The sequence below is a fragment of the Passer montanus genome, unplaced genomic scaffold (assembly GCF_014805655.1).
Source record: "Passer montanus isolate IOZ18808 unplaced genomic scaffold, ASM1480565v1 scaffold74, whole genome shotgun sequence".
NCBI classification, from domain to species: domain Eukaryota; kingdom Metazoa; phylum Chordata; class Aves; order Passeriformes; family Passeridae; genus Passer; species Passer montanus.
In genome coordinates, this window is record NW_024372592.1 from 2,515,651 (window position 1) to 2,530,487 (window position 14,837).

Sequence of the window (14,837 nt, forward strand, 5' to 3'; positions counted from 1 at the left end):
TTGGGAAGTCCATCCTTGTGCTCAAAGCTGGGCTTTTACCAGCACTGGAGCAGTTCAGCCATGGATTTAAAGACTTGACAACTTCCTAAAAAGGGGTTCAGCTGCTCCCCTGGGTATTCAATTGCAACCCTCCAGGTGAATTTTTTATTAATATCCAGTCTAAGCCTTGAAGCAGCATTTTCTGGCCATTCCCCTTTGTTCCATTATTTATCATGATTGAGAAAGTTTAGCTGCATTACCTGTGTAACTCTCTTCAAGCAGTCACAGGCTGCATGTAGACCACACTCAGATTCCTCTGTGCTAGACTGACGAGCCCTGCTTCCTCCACCCTCCTTGTAGGTCATGTTCTCTGGGTAACCAGTTTGGCATCCCTCCAGTAGACCAGTTCCAGTTTCTCCACATCCCTTTTGTACTGGTTGTGCCAAAACTGGGCTGTATTCTCAATGTGGCCTCACCAGACTTGAGCAGAGGAGAGCAAAACAGGCCTGTGGGTAGTGCTCAGTGTGTGTTTTGTCTGCTCTGTGATGAGAGTGCACTGCTGGCTTGGATTCAGCAGGCATCCCCTGGGAGCCCATTTCCAGCAGGACTGTACTCTGCCAGTCCACTCCTCACCTGTACTGCTATCCTGTACTGGTTATTCTTCCCAGGTGAAGAAACTTGCATTTCTCCTTGAATCGTGGTTGGTTTGGATTGCAGCCAGGCCATTTGGGGTGTCAGCCAATGCCCCAGCTTTGCAGAATCTGCAGATTTGCTGAGGATGTGTTATTGATGGGAGTGCTGGATGAAAGGAGCCTTGGTATCAATCCATGGTGATCAGCTTGGGATGACCTCACAGCAAACACATTTTTTCTGAAGTTCCACATAGCCAGATCATGAGGGCTCATCCATCCCACCCTTAAACAGATGTCTAAGCAAGACCATGTGAATCACAGTAAGGATGGGCCTTTTTTATTTGTTGACAGTAAAAGCAGCCTAAAGGGCTTGGTGCAGACCTGGATGTCTTAAGTTGGCTCAAATTAATCCCACCTATGGCTACTAAAAGTCCAGATGTGGAAATATCAGTTACACAGTTCCACAAAGCAAGTCCTTTTAACATCTAGAGGTTCAAAAGAACAACATTTTTCATTTCTGCTACAAGTTTTAATTTTAAAAAGGGAAACTTAAACTTTAATTGACCATTACACTGTTTCACACTGAATGTGAAAAATGTGCATCATTGGCACTAGCTGTTTAAAAATACAAATTTTTATTGTTACCACCAGGAAAGATGGGTTTTTTAAGGTAAGTTTTTTACAAACTCACCTAGTTTATATAGGTTAGAAACTGATATGAGCAATTGCGAGATGGAAGAGTTAAATCTGGAGCCCAATAACCTTCATCATGTCCTCTCCAATGCTGCAAATGTAAGATGCTGCACTTAGACTCTGTTCCCACATGCTGCTCTAAAAGCATTAGGAAAGAGTAAATTGTTTTTAAAAATATTTATATTTAATGGCTATCCTGCAACTACTCAGCAAATCTCAACTGGCTCTTTTGTTCCAGGCTTTTAGAAATAAGTACATTATCTGATTTTGCAGAACAGTGCCCTTTCCAGCTGGCTGCAGTAATGAAATGGTTTCATTGGCCACCTTAAAGCATGAGTGACAGTTTAGATGAGCACATTCTTTCAGATATTCAGAAATTCTTCTACAGTTGATTGCCATCTACAGGGTTTGGCATTATTATTAACGCCATTCAGATCTTTAAGAGAAAATATATTTTTGTTTTAACTCAGTTTTCACAGTATTTGTACTATTTCATGAAATAATTACTTAATTATAGAATTATAGTATCATCCTAGGCTGGTTTGGATTGGAAGGCACCTTAAAAACCATCTAATTCCAACCCCACAGCAGAGACACCTTCCACTAGACCAGGCTATTCTTGAACACATCCAGGAATGGGCATCCACAGCTTCTCTGGAAAACCTGCTCCAGTGCCTCACCATCCTCAAATTAAAGAATTTCTTCCTAATACCCAATCTAAACCTACCCTCTTTCAATTTCAAACCACTCTGCCTTGTCCTGTCAGTAGTGCTTTTGTAATTAGCAATCATCAGTTCTAAAAATGTTGCTATCCACAGGAACATTTCCCTCTTGCTTGAACACTAGACAGAAAAGCTTCAGAAGGTTTTATAACATTCCAACACTGGCCCCTGAAGACTGACAAAACAACTTAATTTTTCATTTCTGACTTGCATGGGCTTTTTATTTTTGCTCACATCTGCCCTTACTGTTTAATTTAATGGATTTACAGGCTATTCCTGGGAAACAGAGCAGTTCCAGAATTGTTAATTAAGTCCTACAGCCAAGAAACAGCAAATCAAATGATATATTGGGAGCCTTATCACCGTGTTTATCTGCTGCCTGAGGGAAGAGTTTGTCCCAAAATAGCAAGGATGCTATCCCTTGTCACCCCCTCCACTTTTATTAAAGAATCTCTCTGCAGAGAAGTCTGCCAGGTAATTAGCCTAGTTTCAAGTCACCCTAACAGCATGTGGCTCTGGAAACTAAGTGCAACTCCATCTGCACACAGGCTCTAGGATGCAGCTTATCCTTGGAAATGACCAACAGGGACACATTTTCTATCCATGTATACAGGAACAGCTGGAATGGAAACCAGTCATGATATGCAAGCAAGGAATTGCCAGCATGAATGGAATGAACTGCCTCAGAGTCAATGGAGGCCTTAAAGGAATGGCTTTGAGCTTTTACCTGGAAATTTTAGAAAAGATACAAAGGCAAAATCTAGAGGATACGATTGTTTTACTTGGGATATAGCTTCAGACTCCCCTCATGAACAAGGCAAATGAAAACCCAGGGAGAAGTGACAAATAACACAAGGCACAAGATTATTCCTAATTCATGGACCAGGCAATGACCTGCCTCACCACATCACCTGGGGAATATGTACTGAAAGTAGAGTTAAACAGAAGACATGGGTAATGGGCAAGATATTTATACCCTCTGTGCTCCACAGAGCCCAAGAACAGCTTATATAAGCTTTTATATAAAGTTCATGGAGTTTCCTTAAGGCCACCTAGCCCAGAATTCAGCAGCCTGGGTTGGTTTGAAGTAATCTCCTGTACTGTGGAGGAGAGAGCTTGAAAATACATCCTACAAAGGCCCAAAAAGCTGGACGTAGTTAACATTAAAAATACATGGCTACCTCAGTGTCAGGAGTCAGCAGCAGACTTTTTACCACCTAGCTCATGATTTGTGAGCATTTGGAAGGCAGCAGCATGTCCTTCACAGAAGTGCCTCTGGGTAATTCTTGTGTTGCCATTCCTGTATTGCAGACGGGGAAATTGAGGCCAAATGTGCTGTGCCTGAGGTCTCACGGTGACCCGTGGCACTGTAGCAGTGGCACTTGGAATGCTGACACCTGCTCCTTGTATTTCTTCAGCAACAAAGTTTTTGGTAAAATCAGCAGAAATGCAGGATGACGGCGTGCCCTGAAGTGACTGCAGAGGCTTCTGAACAGGAATTATGAGCTACTGCATCAAAGGCCTCTTGCTTGACATTTATTGGCTTTTTGATGAATGTTGGGATAATTCTACTGTCAACAGTTTCTCATTAGAAGCCTGGCAATGTACTTTCTGACCATTATCTTTCTCAATATCACACTGTGTTGCTACAAAGAGCAGGGGTTTTATGTAAAACCCATCTATCTCTGTAGCTGCAAACTTTTCTAATAATTCTACATTTAAATAATCTCATGGAAATGCTGGCTGCTGTATCTGAGCAATAAGGAGACCAGACAAATGGTTAAATTTCCATGATGACCTAAAGCTATAGGACAAATTTCATACTGCAACGAGTAGGATTCATTTGTCTTGATTCCACTGGCATTGCACCTCAATTATACTAATTCTGAATTTCACTGCTGAATAATGCATTCCCATCCTGCTTTACACTTGCAGAGGAAGGAAAAAAAACATCAGAGCTGTACCTTTCTCACTCTCCACAGTATGATGTACCACCTCCTGGCTGCTTATGGTCAATATTGGGAACTATTTTTGTCAAAACCATAGGCTTTCTAAAAAGGAGATAGTAGAAATATACCCCTAATACTACTGTGTATTTGGAAAGGGGAAAAGAGTTTCATTCAACTTTAATGTGCCCAACTGTACTAATTTACATGCTATGAGTTTTAAAGCATTAATATTTCTTTTAAATATTTGTATCCTGGAGACATAATACTGGGAACATCATAGGGCTATTGTACATTTTATTGATTATGGTTGTTATGGATAAAGAAATTAAACAGAACCAGATGATAAAATAATTAATGGAATTTCTACTACTAAAATGTGTTTGATTAATGATTAATATTCATAAGCTACTTAATATGAGAGGCTTTAATTTTCCCTCTGAGAGGCAGGATGGTGTTTTCAGCCTGCCAAAGCCAAGACTTGTAATGCTGTGGACTCTAACTAAAAATAAACTTTCCCCCCAACTCTAACCTCACTTTGATGGCAGTGCAGATTAACAAGTTGGACTTAACATAGATTTAGGTCTCCATCTCATCCACCAGTCCTGCTGAGGGAACATCCCCTCGCAGAGATGCAGCACAGGTATGGATGGCAGTGTCTGAGTCTGTCACTGGCTCCTTAGAGCCCTGCCAGGAGCTCTGAAGTAATGGGCCATGTCTGGGGGAGCAGAAGCAGCTCTGCTTCCTGAAGGAGTTTTTAAGGACACATTCCCTGTAATAAGGGAATGTGTCCTCAGCTGCTGATGACAGAGAAGGCATGAGGTCTTCCAAAGTGGTACTCAGGTTTTATTCCAGACCTGTCCTCCTATAAACAATTACAGTGGATGAAATCATGTTTGGGAAGATGAGTGATGTTTTCCCTGCCCACTCTGCCCTGTCAGCATCAAGGATAAAGTGAAATATATACCTGCTTTGGTCATCTCCACTTCCTGGCCCAAAATCATTCTCAGTGTAGACAGTGAGTGATGCTTCTGGAAAGAAACAATAAAGAATTAGTAAATCATATATAGAACACAGGGGAAAGGAAAAAGGAAATGAACACATGAAGTCATTCTTCTAATGTGGTCTTTAGTCTAGATATGATTATTTTGTTTCTTGTACCTGTTTAATGAAATACATCCTTCATGCCAATAAAACTTTTATCATCTGTTGTTTAAGGGAGTTAATCCTATTTTTAAAAAATCCCCATTCTGAAGGTTAGGATATTTTATAAATATAGACATGGTGAATGATTCTAAGTTAATCACCCTTCTCTTTTAGGAACTCACTAGTGTGCTTTTTCTTTTTTCTTTTTTTTTTTGTTTTTTTGTTTGTTTGTTTGTTGGTTTGGTTCTGAAATCTCAGTGTGAAGTCAGAACTTTTATTCTGTGTCTTTCCCTCCTTGAGGGTTAATTTTGTTTTAATGAATGCTAAGAATCTTATATGACTAAACTACTCATTCTTACCTGGGTCCACAATTCTGAGACATAACAGATGGAAGAGCAGGGTAATGAGAGAATTTGGCTCTCTGAAAGAAGGCCCAGCAAGAGAAACACTGAGGTGCTCTCCAGAGCACCCACGCAGAGAACACAAAAGCTGACATAATTTACCCCTTTTTCATTGGGACCCTGCAAAGATGACCAGCCCCTTATTCATTAGCCAGAGACTATTATTAATTATCAATACCATTACTTATTTTTGCAATTGCTATAATTCATGCTATAATATACTTAATAAAATGACAGCACTAGAGTTCAGGAATTTAGATTTTGATAGTTCCTCCCCACTAATAGGCTTGGAAACTGGTCTGAATCACTAAAATCAGAAGCCCTTCCTGCTTGAAATGGGAAATAACATTTATCTAGCAGCAAGAGAAGACTTCATCCTTTTATAGAGCCTATGAAAAAACACTTAGTCCCTACTAATCAAAGTAAAATGGAAGTTGTCAAAGATAAAGTCCTTTTTCTTTGCTGTCTGTGGATGTTCCTGTAAGCTTTTAGTCTTTTTCCACATGAACATTTATTCAGAGCAAGCAGCCCAAGAATATTTCCATTGACAGCCTGAAATCTTTATGAGGTACTGGATGGTCGAAATGCAACACCAATTTATTCAGTGCTCATAACAAACACAAACAGTGAATTTATCACAGGAAAAGTTGCTAAAGAGCTCAGTGGCAGTTCATAGGCTAAAAACCCACCTGTTAAATGTCCTAGACCTTTCTGACCCATTCACTATAATATTTAAATATATTTCTGTATGTAATTCGTTAGATAATTCTGAAACATATATAAAAGGGAAAAAAATGTAAAGCCCTGGACAAAACAAACAAGAACAACTGACAAAACAAAACCAAAACAAATAAAAAAAACCTGATTCACTTCCTGGCTTTCTCACAAAACTCCACTATGACCTTGGGCAAACTGACAGAGGGAGAAAAGAAATGTGACTTTCCAGTCCAACCTTCCATTTTTCACAGGTCATTGCTTCTGCCTGCTTTAGCCCCAAACATTTGAATTGTAGCTTTGGGTGAGCTAAGGAGTTTTATAACCTTGTGATGAAAAAAAATTGAAAATAAAATTAAAAAAAAAAAAAAAAAAAAGATGCCAACCCTGTGATCCATTCTCCTTGCAATCAGGACTTGTGGTTTACTTCTGCTTTGAATTAACCTGACTTCCAGCAGAAAACCAGAGCTGCCTTTTTGTGGGCTCAGGTACACCTTTCAGTATCTCAGTGACTTACAGCTAAAAGGGGGCTGATCTCTGAGTTTTCCATTATGTTTTGTTTGAGTTGTCCCTGTACACCACAACCTCTACAGGGGAAATTTGGCTCCCATTCCCCATACACTCCATGCCTTGCACAACAGCTTACACTGGACTTGACTTTTATGGGGGATGATTGATATGTGATTGATTGATTGTCTGATGAGTAGGATCTAAAATAGAATGGACAGTGAGAAAGGACTTTAAAAAATCAAGGAATAAACCCAAAAAACCTCTGTCTGAGGGACGGATCCTTCAGTTTTCTGCAGATCCCAGGACTCCTCGTTTGCCGTGGAACAGAGAACAGTTTGCAGGGAGGGCACCGTACACCGAGCTGTCGGCAGAGGGCAATGGCAGCTCGCAGCTTGACTCGGCTCCCGGACCTGCGCCAGGCCGGTGCTGCCAGCCTTGTTTTCCTACTGGACTGCTCCCAGGGAATGAGCCCTGGTTTATTCCGAGCAGCACGCGTGAAAAAGTACCCCCGGGAGCCCCGCAAGTCAGGGGTCTAAGCTTTCTTCTCCCTTTTTTCCTGCCTTTGCATCCTCACTGATTACATTGGAGGACCAGTTGCAATCGATTCAAGACAGACAGCTTGGTAAAAAATTCCAGGGAGATCTTTTGCAGCAAGAGGAGACCCTGTTCTGCTTGAAGGAATACACCTGTGAGCAATACAGCTGTGTCTGGGCAGATGGACCATTCAGCTGAGCACAGTTTGGGAAAAACTGCTCTGCCTTTCCTGGGGAGTCTGAATTTTAGATCCAGATATGTCTGTGTATTTTGGTAAGAGGCTCTGGTTGGAACAAATGATTCAGAAAGACCTTCCAAGGAGGCTGTGTCAGCAAGCCAGGTAGAAGAGGTGAGTGAAGTGTGACAGTCATGCCTTCATGCCTCAGGCTTTCAGGAATAGGATCCAGAGGATGGGCCTCCCAGCCAGGGCCCAGCCAGCCAGAATCTCAGTGCTGCCTCTTCCACCCACCTTAACAGGTGAACTAAGTGGCACCAGCTCTTCTCTCCATGACTCAGTTTCCCCAGCTGTAAAGGAAGTTCTGAAGTTCTGTGTGACACACTAAAAGCAGTGAATGATAAGAATTAATCAGCTGTGCTACTCACAGCTTGGTGATGAACCAGTGTTCTTGTCATTGCTGGCCCAGAGTCTGCTGGGCAGGGAAACAACTGCTGAAGGTGTTAGTCCAGATGGAGTGAAATGCCAAGGCACAGCAGGAGCTGTTGAAAAATAAAAATATTCTCTCAAGTCCTCTCCCAGCAGGAACAATATTCCAATTGTAATGCAGATATCCTACTGAGTCATTCCATCCCTTGGGCCAGGTGAGACTCTGCAAGAGTCTGTGAAGGTAATCATTACACTGTTGTAAATATGAACAAATACAAATACCAGGTGTCTCTATTGGAGCCTCAGTTTTACTCCTGGCTTCATGGAAAGTAAGACAGCATGACAACCTGTCATGATATTTTTAGTAATTGGAATTTCAGGGAACACTAGTTATCAGCCAATTCTCCACAGATTCCCATACTGTAGAAGAAGGATGGGGAGCACATTCACTGTTCAAAGCACCACAGTGAGGGAAATCTACAACTTCAGACACCAAAAGAGGCAGTACAGTGGGCTGTGCTGGAGCAGCAGAGGAATTCAAACAAACAACATTGAACGACCAGCTCTGGAATGCAGTGAACCCAGCCACATCAACCAGAACACAGATAAGGTGGCAAGTGGGGTCCAGCCCAGGCCAAACCTGCAGGAGCCCATGCAATGGGGTACAGGTTATGCCAGCTTTGTGCCCAGCAGCTTCTGGACAACTCTCACCGGTGGAAGATGTAATTTAACTGCTTTGCCAGTTTTCACTACAAAGGCTCCACTCAGACCAGGTGCTGTGAGTCAACACCTTTTCCACCAGACAGCCTCAGCCCTGCTGTGCAGGTGTGCTCCCACAGAGCCAGGACAGGGGTGACCTGTGCTCTTGGCTTTGTTTTCCACCCTGCCTCTTCTGAGCTTTCCCTGACTGGGAGAAGCTGGTTCAGGCAGGAGCTATTTCAGACTATGTCCATCTGTAGCCACAGATATTGAGCCACCACCAGTGACATCCCTAAAAGCAAACAACTGAAATTGCAAATGTTACCTCAGAGTGATAAGTAGCAATAACAAAGACCTGGCAAGACAGTATTTTAAGCCAAAAATGTGCTAAATAAATACTTTTGCAGCCTGTTTTGAATCTTCAACAAAGTTAAAGTGTTGGTTTTCAGAAAAAACTTACATAATATCAGTTTTAAGCAAAGGGTTTTTTCCTTCTTTATTACAAACAAATTTTAAAATGTTTAAATGAAAGTTTATGCAAGCATTTCCATACAAATTTAAAAATTAAAAAAAAAAAAACCCACCAAAAACCAAAACACTCTTTCATGTGGACAGAGAGTTCCTGTTAAGGCGGTGGTTGGTTGCATGGAGCATACAAAAATAGCTGGTAATTTAAGTTTATACGGGATGCCATGAAGAAATCAGGTGCTAATGAGACTGCTCGGGACTGAATCACAACTGCCTGTGGCTATTCCATGACAGCTCTTCCAGGAGGTGTCTCCAGCAGCCATGAGTCAGATTCCTGCCTCTGCAGGAAACTCCCTACAGAGAAGCTGCCAGGTATGTCCTTAAAGGCAAAGGAGCCAGGGTTTTCTCAGGCTTTAGCACTTCCAACTGCAAGAACAGGTCACAGAGGCAGCTTGGAGTGAGCGTGGATAACAGCAGCCTGAGAAGTCTCTGTGCACTGGCATGAGCAGGAACCAGCAGCACAGCAAAGGTACAAACAACAGATGGCTGTGAGCCAGGTGTGTTCCTGTTGGTCCTTGAATTGATGTTGGCTCTGCCACTCTTGTGATCTTGAACACAGGCCTAGAGGACAGACTCTTCACTGCCTGAATTAAAATCTTGCCCTCAGTTACTCTAGGCAAGGTTAATGACTATAATTTATTAAAAGGTCTATAATGACTTGTTAAATGATGTTGAAAATGGTAGTTGCATGAAAACAAGTTACAAACTTGTTTGCCCTGTACTTGTTTTCAAATGGAACACAGCAGTTAAAAGTAATCCATTTGTCACTTTGGGGGGCTAAGAACAATGTACTAACTATATACATTTGCATCTACCATACACATCCAGGTGCCCTATGCTGTTCTGTTTGTTGGTACCTCAAATGGAACTGTGTGATGGTTTCCTTCCAGAAACCATCTGCAATCCACAGACTTGCTAAGAACAGCCTCCACAGCAGAGTCTGCATGGAAAGCACCAAGTGAACCACCTCTCTCACTGCTGTGCCCCTCTAGCAATGTGCTCCCAGCACCCTTCCTTGAGAACCAGGAAAGGATCCACAGGCACTGCCTCCCAAGAGGCAGGGCTGGCAGGAGAGGAAGGTACACAGGTGACCTCACCTCTTCTGTCTGTACTGATGTTATTCATAAAACACTTTCATAGCTATTGAAGAAAATCTTGGTATTACAGACTGGCAATGTTTCTTTGGTATTTAGCATTTGCAAGGGCCCCTGCATGGCTGGAACTCAAAAAAGCCTCCAACGTTCAGATTTTCTCCTGTTCCCAGGGCCATTCTCTCTCCCTACCCTGTTGCAAATCTCCTGATATCCTGTGTTTGAAGCTCATGTTGCCAGCCAAAAATTATATCCAAGCCCAGAGCTAATTGTCTAAGCTCCTTCTATAGTTATAAAGAGGAAGAAAAGCTTCAAAAGATCAAAATCCCCGAAATGGTGGGAGGTACAGATCTGCCTACCTGCAGCTGGTGGGGAAAGGATGTCTCAGAGCACTTGACCTTCATCAGGGAACCACTCAGGAGCCTGACACATTGTCCTGAGCACAGGAATATTTTCAAGAGTAGAACAGGGAGACTGTTGAAATCCATAGAAATTTTTAGAATAAATTTTTTTCATGTTATTTGCACTTATATATAGTGACTTTGTACTTACTTAAGGGCCTGAATACTGCTTTTCTCTTGATAGAAGGCTTATTTGAATACTTCTTTTTTAGTGTTAATTTGGGAAGGCCTCTCCCATTCCAGTTTGAGAGGTGCACATGGTAGCAGTGTCCTGACCTCAGAACAGACCTGTTAGTGAAAGATCTGGTGCTGGTTGTCCCACTGCCTCTTCCATCTGTCGTTGCATAGCATCAAGGAAGAAAAGGGACAAAAAAACAGCAGTAAAAAATGTACTTTCATTCCTCATTTTCAAGGGTGAGATTTCCTTTTTGTGGAGAGATCTCTCAAATTATTTACTTTTGCAGCCTGATATTTTTAATGGTACCTTCTTCCACCAAAAGAACAAGTTATTCTGTAAAAAAGCCAGTACTTTGCCTCTGCCAGCTGCATGCAAGTACAAAATTACAAAGCACTCACTTAGATGAAGTGAATACTTCATTAAACAATTAAGCAATAAGGCAGAACAAAGGCTGTGGTTTCCAGGCCTTGTTCTGTAATTGTATCCTGGAGCATTAGGAGAACCAGTACTCAAACACAGGGTTGCAATTTAGGTTAGGATTATCCTCTAATAGCCTTGTCCTGTGGGATTAGGGGCTTGCCACCATGGTGAGTTATTTTATCCATCAATGGCAATGTAAAATACATGATTTGTCCCTGAAGATCTGGAGGTGAGGATTTCCATCCCTCTTTCCTCCTTTCACCTTCTTGTTATAGCTCCTTGAGTAGAAGCTTTTATCTCTGCTTTTACTTTCTGAACCATGATGGGTATCCTCCAATCCAGTTTTTATGGAGGTACAGTCACAGAACCAAGTTCACAAGTAAATATCCCTGAGTGTCCCCAGACAGACTGTGGACACTCTGGAGGGACATGGAGGATGGAAAATGTGTGAGCCACTCTGTTGGACAAGGTGAAGTTTGTGCTGAAGTCTTCTGTTCACCTCATACAGCACGTGCAGCCACTGCACTGCCATGGAAAACGGAGAGGCTCCTGAAGAGATAAGGCAGAAGTGGGCTTCGATGGCTGATAAGCAGAGACTGTTTGGATAGCAGATGAAATTTAAATGTCTAAAGTCCATCTACATTCTGCTACAGAAGTCTAAACCCTTTTCCCGATCTAGTAAAGGCCTGATTCAGCTCCTAATGAAATTACTGGGATTTGTTCCACTGACTTGAAGCTGACCCTGGGCAGAGCCCACAAACCCACCAGAATTCCTTTCCAGAATATCCTGAAGGACAGTGGCAAGTCCTTCCCTCAAACAGGATCTGCAGGGAACCCCTCCATGCTGCTCTCCTCCTCCATAAACCATTCAGTCCTGCTGAAACAGAAAATACAGCTCAAATGCAAAATACAGCTTGCTGTATCACAGGACACCCTGTCCTTGGGAACTGGAATTAAGATCATCCAGGCACACATCACGGGCCAATGGAATACCATTAGAAGAATTAACTTTCAGTTCTAAAAGAAATCAAACCAGAAATTTAAAACAAAATTTAAGAAAAAAGAAAAACAAAGGGTAAATAAAAGAAATAGAAAAAAGCACAAACCTCAAAACCCCACAGTAATTTAAAAAGACAGGTTTATTTCCAAGTATATGTATTTTGTGCTGTCTCAGAATAAAGAGTTTTCTATATTTCTTTGATTCTAGTTGCACTTCTCCCCTTTGGAAATAATACAATTAATATTTAATTCAATTCAGTGACATATGGGTCCCCCTTACCCATAGGAAAATAAGTTGCATTAATTTCAAACTCACTGACACTGGAAAATAACCAGTTGTTTATAGTTGTTGGGACATATGGGAGAACAAACATCATTAAATGTCAGAAAACATATGTTTTAAATAGCAGAAGCCGAGGAACAGCTATTAAAATCAGACCACTTTTAACCAGATACTGCAACACCAGGAGAAAGTTGCCCCACCCCCCTCTAAACAAAACATAGGAAAGGGAAGTATTTGCTCTCAGAGTAGGATCTGCTGAAGGAAAAGATGATAGATTAGATCTAATAGAGGATTTAGGAGCTGAAACTGGAATTTAAATGAAAGTGAGGTACTAAGGGGAGCTGGGGTGTATTTTTGGCACTTTCTCTCCCCCCAGGTGAACTGCAGACAAAGCCTGAAGGCAGCACAAGTCATTAGGGAACTGCCTCTTCCTCTGCAGCCTTCTCCTTGTACCTGCAAATCTCGTCTCACCACTGAGGTGCACTAACACCAGATGTAAGGAGAGGAATGAAATTAGGTCTGAGTTCCAAGACAACTCACTCGTGTGCCTGTGAGAGCAGGCAAGGAAGAGGGACTTGGCATCATGGAGAGAGAAGCAGTAGGAAACCACAGGGCAATAGCGAGAGTTCTGGGGAACAAGGGTGGGTCCCGAGGCTTTGGTGGGGTGGAGGTGCTGGCAGAGGAGGCAGAGGGGACTGGGGACAGTGAGCAGTGACAGTGACTGCAGTGCAGGGAGTAGAAGAGGTACTGGAGAGGGGACAGCAGGGAATCTACATATCCAGAGGGCAGAAGGAAGACTGTGAAGGTTGGCTGGAGAGATGTTAATAAATACAGCTCACAATGCCTCCAGCTCTGCTTCTGTACAGGCAAAGAACCACAGCAGCCTCAGGGCCATTTCTCAATTAATTTATAACATAACCTGGAAATTAGATATTCTTCTGGCTTAATCACAAACAGGGCTAAACTCTAAAGGCGTTCCTAAAGAGTGCCAAATAAACACTGACTGTATCTGATCTCCATAGATCCTATCCTGACTGTTTTTCACAGCAAGTGATGGTATCTCAACTACTTCCCTAGGAAGTGCCCATCTAGAAGATGCCACCATTGCCTCTGAACCACCGACTGTTCAAACTCATTTCTCACTCTCCACACATGTGCCCTCATCACCCGGGGCGGGGGGCATGGAAGTTGCTCTGTGCAGCTCAAAGGTTCCTACAATTCCTGTCCCTACAACAGTGGATCTGGTTTCAGATCTGTCTCCCTCATCCTAAAGTTTTTGTCCCACGGCAGTCAGTCCAAACCAAATGCAAAAACATCTGGGTTTAAAAAAAGATATTAGCACTTCTCAAAAATAACCACTGAATCATAGAACAGCCCAGGCTGGAAGTGACCTCAAATCATCGTCAAGTCCAGTCTTTCGTGGAGAAGGAAGCCTTGATGAGATTATGCAGCACTCTGTCCAGTGCCATCTTGAAAACCTCCAGCTCTACCTGGTTCCTTGGGGAGTTTGTTCCAGTGAGTGACTGTTCTCACCATAAAAAATATTTTTCATATAAAGATGAAACTTCACCTTGAGCAATTTGTACTCATTGCCATTTGTCTTCTCCACGTGGCTCCTTGAGAGAGCCTCCACTCTCTTTGTAGTCACCCTTTAAGTGCTGGATAAGGTCTCCCCAAAGTCTTCTCCAGGCAGAAAAGACTTCACTGGTTTTGTCTTTCTTAACAGAGCAGACTCTCCAGCCTTTTGATCATCTTGGTGGCCCTACTTTGGACCCTCTCCAGTCTGATTGTGTTTTAAAATTACACAGACCAGGACCAAACACAGTACTCCAGGTGTGGCCTGGCCTCTAATGGGTTCCTGGGTTATGTTGTCCCAGGTGCAGGACCTTGCCTCTTGTCTTGTTAAGTAAACCTCATACAGTTCTTGCTAGTCTACTCTTCCAGCCCTTCCAGGTGTCTCTGCAAGACTGCTGTCACTTCCCACATGTCCACCTCACTACCCAGTTTAGTGTCATCAGCAAACTTGGGGAGGGAGCTTTCAATCTTGTCCTGTTTGTTTTAAGCTGTTTCACTACACAAACCTGCCTGACCACAAAACAAAAGCCACGGAGTTGGCAAGAGGGAGGCAGCAGCGATATCTGGGCTGGGATATCCAACTGCTACTGAGTCACAGGCAAAGCAGCAAGTTTTGGTTACAGTAAATTTATCTCATTGCTTGGAAATGCATTCTGCCAGCTGGGCACTGAAAAGCAAGGAGTGCTGTGACACCAAAGCCTTCCTTTGGCTCTGGCTGTAAGTGCCCAGCCAAAAGAAGGAAGTGGTCAGTCAAGGGGAAAAGTTGTATGAATCAGTCGCAG